Consider the following 11,683-nt stretch of genomic DNA (forward strand, 5'->3'; position numbering starts at 1 on the left):
AAAAATTCTGCGGAAACGAAATCAATCCATTCGATTCGTCGACAGGAACACGCCCCTTACCGATAGTCAACAATTGCTTGGAGAAATCTTCGGCAGATGGATCGTTTAGCAATGCAACTCGCATGTTTGTCGTCAGCTAAAGTTTCTTCACATAGCGCCACAGAGTCGATGATTTGGGGCAAGCGTTTATTTCAACGGCAGCGGTTGATCTTGGATTGACTGGTAGTGTTTGGCGGTCATTGCGCAGATCTTTCATAGTTCGATTGAGTGCTTCCAATGCGCATTTGCGCGCCATTGTGTATTCATCCTAGGTGATGATTTTACTTGCTACCAAAACTTTGGCCATTGCTGAGTGTTTCGCAATGTTGCATGTCAGTTTTTCAGTCGTTTGAAGGTTTAACGGCAATTTCAACGCTGAATGAGCCGTTCGGCATCCTTCTAGCAACGTTGCCCCTATCCCAGAAGAATCAACTGCTACAGCAATTTCGGATCTCACACGAACAGTGGCAAAAATCAATGACATGAGGAATGTCTTCCCAGTTCCACTGGGCGCATCGAGGAAAAATAAGCCACCATTTCCATCATCAATTGCATTCATTAAAGTATTGTACACTTCCTTCTGCTGGAGGTTCAACAGTGGTACATTCGTTTGAACTGATTGGTTCAATGCTTTTTGATCATATTCACGTTCACGTTCCAATTTTCAATTGAATGCGTCGTTCATTCCACGATGTGGCGTTGGCATTCCTAACTTGACTAACAAACTGCCGCACATGAGGTAGCACATGTATTCCATCAAAAGCAAAGCCTGGTTATGTATCTCCTCATTCACCTCGAGATCGGGATTCCCTGAACTGACACGAATTCTCTAATAAACTCGTTGACCATTCTCCAGTTGCAACGCTAAATGTACAACAGTCGAATGACTGACTGACGTGACTTGATAGTGCGTGATTTCATCGTTGGTATTGGGAGTTTGAATGCCAAAAACCGCCATATCACTGCCTTTCGTGACATATTTGCAGATGTATTTGATGGTCTTCACTGAATTTCAATACTCCACGTTGCAATGCGCCTTGAATGTTTTGAATTATTTTTTTTTGGATTTTGTTTTTTTGTGATTTTCTTACTTTTCCAATGCTCGAGGAAACTTCTCAAGGCCGAGACGAACAAAAAAAAATCATCGAAATCAGTCAATCAGCTCTTGAGATATCATCAAAAAAGTCATTCCATACGAAATGCATGAGAAAATGAACTTTCTTCATAATTTTTTTCCGTGATTTTTTTCCGATGTTTTCATGGTTATTCTGCTATTCGGAGTGGAGACAAATCCAACAAATTAAAGATTATAAAAGTCGGTCCAGCCGTTCTTGAGTTATAAATGGTGTAACTAACCCGACTTTGTTTTATATATATAGATGATCAATACATATAGATACAGAATGTTACATTCCCAAGTCTTGTGAATTATTCGCTGAATAAAAGAAGTAGTATATTATTTATTTTATATTCCAATCTTTATTAAACTTATTCATTAATCATATTACTTAGTTGTATTTATATTTTCTCCCACTTCATAGGTAGGCAGGTATCTATAATGTTTAGTTTTTATTCAATCCATATGATCATAATAGAATCATATGGGCCTCCACTGAGTGGAGGTTTGTATTAACAGATTTTTGTTTTTACGAGAAATGAATGTTAGCCACTTGCTCAATCGATTCGGTCCATACTCTGACTCCAACCATAAATTGATAAAAAAAATATGCGTATTTGCCAGACCCAAGATTCCAACCCGGGACCCACGACATTATAAGCTGACGCGTAAGCCGCTCGACCATCGTGGGGAAATATTATATTATAATATTTTTAAAATAAAAAAGAGGGTGACGATTTTTCCCATTAATGCCTGTCAATTTGGGGACTCGGAGTCCCCGTGAATTGCATCATCTTTTTACGCCATTGGGACGGACTATCATTAGTTCATTACAATAGTATGACATAGTTTGAGGAGCGCCATTAATGTAACAATTTGAGTATTGCCGGCGTCTTTCGTGCTATTAGTTTTCCAAACCACCGCACTTCAAGTTATAATGTTGTCGCTATACATAATGTATATATTTACCTGTTATAGGAAAGTTTCCAAAACTGCGTGGCACAAATACTCAAACGACCTGACGGGGGAAGAACGTCGTATGGAAAAGGTGATCAGAAAGATGATGAAGAGCGATTCTTCAATTTGGCAGGACACTGCCTTTGTAAACACTGCCTTTGCAATCAATTATTTGGCGTACATCAACGATTCGCCAAGTATTTGTACATATGCCCAGGTAAGTTTCCAAAAATTCCTCGGATTACTTAAGGCGATACTTCAGTGAAACTGCAAATAATTTTGAACAGTATGTGGAACGAAATTTCGCAGTACTCGCCAATCGGAGACCGACCGTCGAGGTGACTGCACTTCGATTTGTTTCGTGATGGCGACGGAGGTATTAATTCTTAAATCGTGTAAAGATGACTAAAAACGTTACCCATTTACTTTAAAAAGAAAACATGTCAATGTATATATTATTATTGTTACTAATATAACAATAAATAGATCATTAAATGGACGCATGTTGGATTTATATGACAAATTATATTTCGGTCGGCATGCGTCATTTGCACCCGCGACCCGCAATCCGCGCATCGCTTAGCCACAATCTTTTTAGACCATGCCTCGACTGAGGTACAGCCTTAATAAAGAGTTATCAAATTAGTAGGTGCTATAGATTTTTAAAACATTATAGCAGCCATTTTTTTCTGATTCCTACCAAAACGGTGTTTGTGTTCAGTATTGTTTAGCAAATCATCATGGGAACAATGGGAAGAGTTATACAGCGTTTACAAATCTATTCGAGTGACGTTTCAGACATTACGTGAAATGTATGGTCAAAATAATCGAACTACAGAGCTTATTATTCGTAATTTAATTGGAAAATTCGAGTCAAATGATAATGTTTGTGATGTTAAGAATCCATCCAATCCTTCAAAAACGTAAACGCACTGCTGAAAATATCGATGTTGTGTATCGAAGTATGGATGATAATCCAGAACAATCAATTATACGTCGTTCTCGAGTACTTGGACTTTCTTATGGCACTACATGCAGTGACGTCCCGTGGGGGTAGGCAAATTGAGCGTCGCTTAGGGGCGGCAGTTACTCGAAAGGCGACAAATCGAGGAGAATCTTTTTGTATAATAATATACAGAAATAGCTACCTAAACTGAGTACTTAATAAAGAAGATATCTTTCCTTTAAAAAATTTCAGCTCACATGTTAGAAACAAAATGTGTTAATTAACATAAAAGGTTTAACAGGACTTTTTTGTCGGATTCACGATGTCTAGTTTACTTCCATTGCCCTTTGATGTCATTGGTGACCAGAAACGACACGAGCACGGATGATAAAAATATTGTATAAAAAATGGGGCGACATTATGGTCCTGCCCAGGGGCGGCATATTGTCTAGGGACGTCACTGACTACATGGAATATTCTTCATAAATATTTGCCTTTGACGGCATATAAAATATAGTTAACACAAGAACCTAATCCGAATGACCAATTGGTGCGTCGAAGTAACTTGAAACACACCCACTATTTCATGAAAAAATTATCTTCAGCGATGAAGATCATTTTCAGTTAAATTGTTTCGTAAATAAGCACAATTATCGCATTTGGAGTAATGAAAACTCACATGCTATTCTCGAAACACCTTTACATCTACTATAAATAACAGTTTGGTGTAGTTTATGGTCTGAAGATGTAATTGTACCGTATTTTTTTGAAAATGAAAATGGCAATGCTATCAATAATTACTGTCAATGGAAAACCCTACAACAGCGCTCGAAATGGAAAATTTTACGAACCGGAGCGCTTGATAATTTTACGAAAATATTAACACTGTTACGTATCTAATTCTATACATATATGTATTTAAAAAAAAAACGATCGTGTTAGATTTTTTTATAATATGACATATCTCGCTCAGACGATCAAATTAATATTTACACGAGACGGCGCGATAATTTTGGGGATTGTATGAACCGGAACGGCGCTCCGGTGCGTTCCCATCCATTTAAACCGACGCTACAGAAACATGATTACTATTTTTTTTTCATTTGATCAGGGTGATAATATGTAGTTCCAACAAGATGGTGCAACGTGCATTATTGACAGAAAAGTTCAGTATAATTATTAATTATATTTATATCTCTTATTTGATAATCATATAATAAACATTATAAATACCTACCTACACTTAGCACATGGTATCCTAAAATGCGTATCAAATACTAGTATAAGAATTTTTTGTCGCCTTCTTCACTTATGATGCCTCTCTCTTTTGTACTTCGTTTGTATTTGGTACGAAAGCATAAAACTGTCCACTTCTTTTTACAGATGATCAATGCAACAGTAGCATGGGACAGATCGAGAGATGCAAGAGCGTTGTCAGAAGCTTTTGATCAAGCTGCTATAACATTCGTGGAATATTTCATTGCTACAGGAAATAATGCTATCAAAGATGCCGGCTGTATGCCACCAATAACTGAGGTAGGTGTAACTACTGAGGTCGAGATGCCTAGAATGTCGAGTCAGCGGCGGGCTTAGGGATTTGGAAAACCTAGCCTAGAAAAAAAAAATATGAAAAAAACCATAAATTACGACCACCAACGTAAATAGTAAAAATATCAATTTATCAGCTGTTACCTTGATTCACATCCTGTACCTAAAACTAAAAATAAGTATTTTTAATGTTGACGGTTATAACATAATTATTATCAGTCTTATGTAATATTATATAGGTACATATTTATTGTGGCTATGTTATTAGACTCTTTGATGTTAGTTGCAGGGACTTTTTTATGCATATGAGAACATTTTATACCTACGTAAGATTTTGCTATAATTTATTAATTATATGAGCTGTGTGAAATGTTTCGAGGCCCCTTTTAAATCGTATGTTGAATTGTTGGCTATACTTCAGCTGAGGCACGGTCTAAAACGATCGTGACTACGCAACGCACAGATTGTGCAAACTACGCGTGACGAACAAAACATAATTTGTCATAAAAATTCAACATGTGTCCATTTAATGTTATGTTTATTGTTATTTAAGTAATAATAATAATATATTTATTGACATGTTTTGTTTTTCGGGTAAATATGTATTTTTTTAGTCATCTTTACACGATTTAAGAAATAATTCCGCCGACCCCATCACAAAACAAATTGACGTGCGAAAGGTCGACTATCGCTCTCCGACTGGCAACGCATGCAAAATTACGTCCCACCTATTGCTGAAAATTATTTGCCGTTTCACTGAAGTATGGCTCTTAAATAAAACCGCCACTCTGTCAAGTTACAACTTTTACAACGAACAGCTGACGAAAATTTCGTACAGGGAATTTCCCTTTCTTTTAATTAACTAATGCGGCTTAAAATATTTTCTTGGTTTTCATTTTTTTTATATATATATTATGTTTAATGCACGATATTTATTGGAATGAGAAAGTTGATCGGTCTCGCAGTACGTTGAATTGAATAGTCATTAGGATTGCCCGATTACCTGAAAACTTGCCAATGCAGAGTAAACGAATCTACATTCCCTGTTCATACATAATAATATGCTTTTTTGTAATTTGTCTTTTCCAATGACATTCTAATAGTTTGTAATACCATAATAATAAATAACAGTAAATAATACCTGTATCACACAAATGATTCGTAGCGTAAAAGCTCGCAGTGGGCCCTCTATTCACAAGGTCGCAATCCCCAGCTTTGTCTATTTTCCTCCAATCCATAACTTCGATCGCCCACATATCCTGAACTACACATCCAACCACTGCAATATGGATCTCAAATGATTATACAATGACTATATTATTGTTGATTGACGTTGGTAGGTACTTATCTTTTTCAGTTCAGAATCCATACGTGCTATGAAAACGGTTCAGTATACCAACTCGAAGAGATGTGGAAGATCGACGGTGGAATAATGCCATGCGAGTACGAAAAAGTAACAAAATCATTGTATCGATCCAATTCGTTTATCGATCAGCTGTTGGCTGCCATTGCAACCGTCAGCCAGTCAATTCCATTCAAAGACATTGTCATGGGACTCGATCAACACATATTATACCAGGTAAAAAATGTTTAATAGAATTTATTGCACTTTATTAAGTATATACAAAATAGCACTGAATTGTAAATTACGATGGTAGTGTCAGTTATTTATTTATTTATTACATATCTTCAAAAATAATGCGGTACCTAATCTGTTCGCAGTAAATAAAGATTTTTGATTGCATACTTTGTTAAAATTATTAGATATCTACTATTTATTTTATTATATTACAAAAATCATCATTTACTACAAACAGTTCACCATATTGCATTCGAAGTAGGTATGAGCAATAACTAGCACTACCATTGAAGTTTACAGTTTCGCATCACGATATCCTGACTAGGGATTCCAATCCCGGGATTGATAAACATAATCCCGGGATTTTGGGATGGATTTTTTTATCAATTTTTATGGAAAATAAAATAAAAGCGAAAATATAACAGAAAAAATACTTTTAATAAAAAAATAACTACATTAGAAATAAACTGAGTTTGAATGAAGTTTAATTTATATCCATGTGTAGGCTGCCGATTCATTTTATTTTTTCACGTAAATTATTAAAAATGGAAAGATTGGAAAAAAACAATGCTTCGCACTTTTAATAAAGTAATTCCACCATGATATCATACGTTTTACGGCAGTTTCATATTTGTCTGACTAATTAGATTTATGAAGCGGAAAGGCCATAAGTACGCCATGATTGTTTGCTTTAATATTTTAAATCTCGCTAATCCATTCATTAAGTCTTTACTATATTCACATTATTATTTCAATTACAATATTATTTACTCCGTTAAACTTGTGTATTTCCAAGATTGAACGTATACAATATTAACAATAAATGTCTTAAATTGTATAAATTATACTAGATTTATTTTTGACTGATTTTATCAATGTTATTTGTAAATATAAAAATTTTATATTAACAATGGAAAAAATGCCAATCCCGGGACCAGTCCCGGGATCCCGGGATTGTCAAATTGTAATCCCGAAATCCCGGGATCAGAATTTTGGCTCGGGATTGGATTCCCTAATCCTGACTTCAATGGGTCATGGTATAACGTATGTATGATTTCCGCATTTCACTATCACTTCCATTCAAAAACTTCCAAAGGATATTTAAACCGTATTCTAATGTTATTTATTAGGTATATCAAAATAAATAAATAAACTGTTCCAATATGCAAATCGACTCTATTTACTAATTAGGTAACTCCCACGATGGCCGCGCGGCTTAAGCGTCGGACTATAGCGTCGTGGGTCCCAGGTTCGAATCCTGGGTCTGGCAAGTACACATATTGTTTTTCAATTTGTGTGTCAGTCAGAGTATGGACCTAACAGGTTGAGGAAGTGGCTGACATCCATTTCTCGTAAAACCAAAATGTGTTAATACAAACCTAACCTCCACTCTGTGGAGGCCCATTATGATCATATTAGGGTCGGACATGGTCGAAAGAAAATAAAAATAAAAGAATATAAAAATAAGTATAATACCTATGAATGTTCCGTACTGCTCTCATTAGTTTTGAAAATGTTATAAAGTTTGGGAAGTGTTTTCCATAGTTTAACTGTACCTATTCGAGCTTTGATAGTGTGGCCGCACCAAAGTTCGATTCGATATAAATAAAAAAAGATTTCGCGTTATACCTACACATTTTTATTTTCTAGAAAAATTATGTTTTTTTTTTGTATTTTTAAGGAACCATGAATTATCATTTTAAAAACTTTCTACAGCGTTCGAGAAAACTTATTAAACAATATTTTAATGCTAAAATAATCATAGAATAATGTGTAACAATAATATGAATTCATTCAACAAACGCACATTTAAATAAGGTTTTTTTAAATAGTCTAAATTGTGTAAACCTTTTAATGTTTTTGGTAGGTTGATTACCTATTTAAAATTATAAATATGAGTAAAATGTATTAAATTGCAGTTTTCGCTTGACAGGTTATTAAATATGTCTAACAGTCATTAGGTAATAAGTTATAATATTAATACCTACTATCGACTGAAGGTACTTAGATACTTGATGGAATTTGAATTTTAATTCTAATGGATTTAAGTCATGTACTATTTCATTTGAGTCGTTTTTTGCAACACAGTGTGTGTTTGCATTTGATTTGTATACAAAACACCTGAAGATGCCGAAAGGCGAAACCCGGGTCGCAAAAAATTACTCAAATGATATAGTACATGACTTAAATCCATTAGAATATAATAAGTTGTTAAAATAAAATGGAACTGAATTGACAATACCATTTCAATAATAATTAATGTCAATTTCATACCAATGTAGCTGGTAAGAATGTGGTTTTTAAGAATGATTTACCAATGTTTGAGGACTTGGAAGCAAACTATCCAATATTTAGTATGATGTTATAAAGTAAACGTCATTAAATCAACAGTTTCCGAAAATAATGAATGGAAGGATATTATTCTCAAATATTTTGCTGTAGTGAGATAGAAAGAGGATCAGTGGCGCACCCAGGGGGGGGCCAAGGGGCCTTGTCCCCCCCCCAAAAACATTGAAATTGAAAGCCAATAGATTAGACGAATAAAAACACGGGAAAAATATGATTTGAAATTCTCCAGCACCCTCTAGAAAAATTTCTTAGATTTTAATTTCTAACACAAAAATTTCGAAACACTAATGACGGGTTTTTTTAGAAACTCAATCTCTAATGGAAATGTCAAAAAATTCTCGGTGTCCACCCGAATTCCGGAGTGGTATACACCGAGTGCAATAGACAAAAGTCCGATAAACGAGAAATTAGGCTGTGTTCTGTTGGGGAGGTTTGTGTACCTATAAGTTAAATGCAATAATACTTTTTTTCCATTTTCAATTAATATTTTGGAACTTCACTATTAAAAAACCCAAAATCGACGATAAAAATTCGGCGAAAAGTACGACTACACCCACCACCATGGGCTGACAGGGCTACAGCCTGGGGGCCCGGGCTTAAGAAGGCCCGGCGTGGCGGCTCGTCTAATTGTGAGATAAACACACACCAGAAATTTGTTATATTATAAAAAAAAATCACATGTGGTGCTATACTACTTCATCAAAATTAACATAAAAATATGAAGTATGATAATGATCATAATGAAAAATATGATGAAAATATGATATACGTAACTACATGATAATAACTCACGTGTATCATTTTATATTACAACTATTTTTAGTGTTTCTAGAAAAATAAAAATGGTTATTTATCCAATATCGAAGGGTCGAATGCTACTTGGCTACCACAAGAGGGGGTCGCGACCAGTGGTTCATAGTATGATAACGATCGATAATATGATATGAGGTCCGACAAATCAAGAATTCAAGGGAATTATTTAACAATATCTATGGATAAATCCACGGAATACCATTTGGGAACACTACTGTAGAACATCACATTCCCCTTAACCCTGGTGATAGGTAAGGGGGCCCGCCAAACATTCATGATGTGGGGGCCATGCCCACCACAGTCGGTGGTGGTGTAAATTTAAAAAAAAAAAAAATTTCGGTGGAATTCAGCATAAATATTGTGGCTCTAAGCCAGTGGTTCTTAACCGGTGCACCGCTGGCTTGTTACAAGTGCACCGCGAAAATAATGATAAAAGCAGAAAAATCGGCGAAATAGCGAAAACCGAAAAAGTCCTTCGTGAAATTATGAAAGCCGATGAAAGATCTAATGTGATTTCGATGTTGCCAAATCGATCCCACGCGTCTACCGTTGGCCTCACAGGTTTTCGCTTCATAAATGAAAACAAAATAGTGGATCAATATCTATACTGCAAAGAACTCACCGAGCGTACGACATGACAATATTTAGAAAAATCTAAAATATCATGGAGGAATTTGCATGGATGGTGCTGCGTCAATGTAAGGTTCATTTAAAGGATTTGTTACCCTCGCAAAGACAAGAAATCCTAACATTATATCTACGCACTGTTTTATTTACACAGGGAATCTATAGTTTCGAAAACATTACCGCAGTGCTAAAACCTGTACTAGACCTATATGGTAAATTTCATCAAATCCAGACCTTTAAAAAAAGGCATTTTAAAAAAAAACTTTGCATTTCTATGGAAGCTAAGTACGAATGTTTGTTTTTCACACTGAAGTGAGGTGGTTACAGTGGCGCACCCAGGGGGGGGGGGGGCAAGGGGCCCTGACACCTCCCAAACATGAAAATTATCAGAATGATTTTAACCATTTAAATTGAAAGCCAATAAACCTTTGGGCTTAGACAAATAAAAACACTGGCAAAAAAATGATTTGTAATTCATCAGCACCCTTTTTAGAACAATTTCTTAGATTTTAATTTCTAACACAAAAATTTCGAAACACTAATGTCAGGTTTTTTTAAAAACCCAATCCCTAATGGAACTGTCAAAAAATTCTCGGTGTCCACCCGAATTCCGGAGTGGTGTAGGTCATGGCTGGGGAGGGCTGACAGGGCTCTAGCCTGGGAGCTCGGGCTGTGGGGGGCCCGGCGTGTCGGGTTGACCAGATAAGTGAGATAAACACACATCATAAATTAGCTTTAATAGTAAAAAAAGTCGCCTGCGGCGCTATTATACTTCATGGCCATGAACATTTTCAATTACTTATATAATTGTGCAATCTATTTTTTGATTATTATGTGTCGATACTCGACAGCTCCATTATTAAAGTGGACGTATTGAAAATCGCCAATAATTCTTATGTATAAGTACCCTTAATTTGAACTAAAACACAATTTGTAAAACGTTAATGTAGTGTTTCACACTGCCTTTAATCTTAGCGGTAGGTAGGGGGCCCGCCAAATATCCTAGCCTGAGGGCCCGTTTCAGGATGTGGGGACCATGGTGTAGGTACGCCGAGTGCAATAGACAACGAGAAATTAGGCTGTGAAGAAGAAAACGAGCTTATGGGACTAATTTACATTCTCCTCCTTGCCCCCCCCCCCCCCAATATTAAATCCTGGGTGCGCCACTTAAGAGGATCCTGTCTCTTTATATAAGTGTTTATTTTTGTAGCTTGGTAATGGGGTGACAATGAAATAACAATCATGTAAATTGCTGAATTTATATTTTAATTTTGTAAAATTGTATTCTACTGAGCGGATGTGAAAATATTATGTTTTTAAAATTTCAGTTTTTGCAATATTCGAGTACCACCCCGATACCCCCATGCTGCTGCCCCATGTTCATTGAGAAGGTTACCAACAGCTATCCAGAGGTTGAACACGAAATTAACGAACTTATTTATAAAATGAAAGCAAAATATAACAAAGGTTGGGAGAAAAAGTTGAGATATCCTGGATTCGATTTGAAAAAAAAAACTAAAAAATTTTGATGAATTCGCCGCACTACGAACTTATTATTTATTAACTATAGTTAGGGATTAGTCAGGTTACTTGGGTTATTCTAAATGCTAGACTATGCAACAAAGAAAAGAAATACATACTATGGAACAGGCACAGAGAAAACGCTTCACGTTTAATGGATTGCGGGATTACCGGACGCTAGGGAATA

The sequence above is a fragment of the Rhyacophila brunnea genome, unplaced genomic scaffold, assembly GCF_057557595.1.
Source record: "Rhyacophila brunnea isolate RB1 unplaced genomic scaffold, BYU_Rbru_1.0 scaffold_14, whole genome shotgun sequence".
Taxonomy (NCBI): domain Eukaryota; kingdom Metazoa; phylum Arthropoda; class Insecta; order Trichoptera; family Rhyacophilidae; genus Rhyacophila; species Rhyacophila brunnea.